Genomic DNA, 699 nt, shown 5'->3' with positions numbered 1-699 from the left:
ATGGTTGGAACTAGGCCAAGGACATGACAAAACCATTTCCAGGTCATGGCTTTTTCATTCCCCGCCGCTATGAAACTAGGATTGCAAGCAGAATGTCTCTGAATTTGACTCCAGAAAACAATCACTGAACCAAAAGGCAAGGTCACAAAACACCTCCCCTCCTCCCCCCATTCCCGCCTTTCTTCCTCCTTGGTAAAGTACAAAATAATTTTACAGGTTTTGGCAAACACACAAATTGCCTACCACCTCCCCTTTTAAACTAGGTTTAAAGTCACTAAGTCATGTAAACTGTTAATGCCGCACTCATTATTCTGGACAACAACTTCAGGTTGTTTGATGCTTTAATTAGTTGTTGTTGCTGGTGGTAGTAGGAGGGCCTGAACTCTGGGTCTGGTTGCTGTACCGTAATGCTTCAATTCTTTAAATTTTATTTTTGTCAGTCCTGGGGTTTAATCTCAGGGAGTTAACATATCCCTGAGTTCTTCAGCTCAAGTGGAGCCCTCTACTACTTGAGCCACAGTGCCAATTCCTGTTTTCAGATAAGTGTTTTTCAGACATTCCTGCCAGGGTTTGCTTTGATCAGTGAATTTTTAAATTATATTTCTTCTATGTATTTATTGGAATATTGCACTTTATCTGAAATTTAAAGTTTTCTGTAAAACTTTGTCTTCAAGTATGCAATAGTATTAAATATGACAT

Source organism: Dipodomys spectabilis, unplaced genomic scaffold (assembly GCF_019054845.1).
Source record: "Dipodomys spectabilis isolate Male_0828 unplaced genomic scaffold, ASM1905484v1 ptg000623l, whole genome shotgun sequence".
Taxonomy (NCBI): domain Eukaryota; kingdom Metazoa; phylum Chordata; class Mammalia; order Rodentia; family Heteromyidae; genus Dipodomys; species Dipodomys spectabilis.
The sequence above is the reverse complement of the archived record's forward strand: the minus strand, read 5'-3'. Positions refer to the sequence as shown.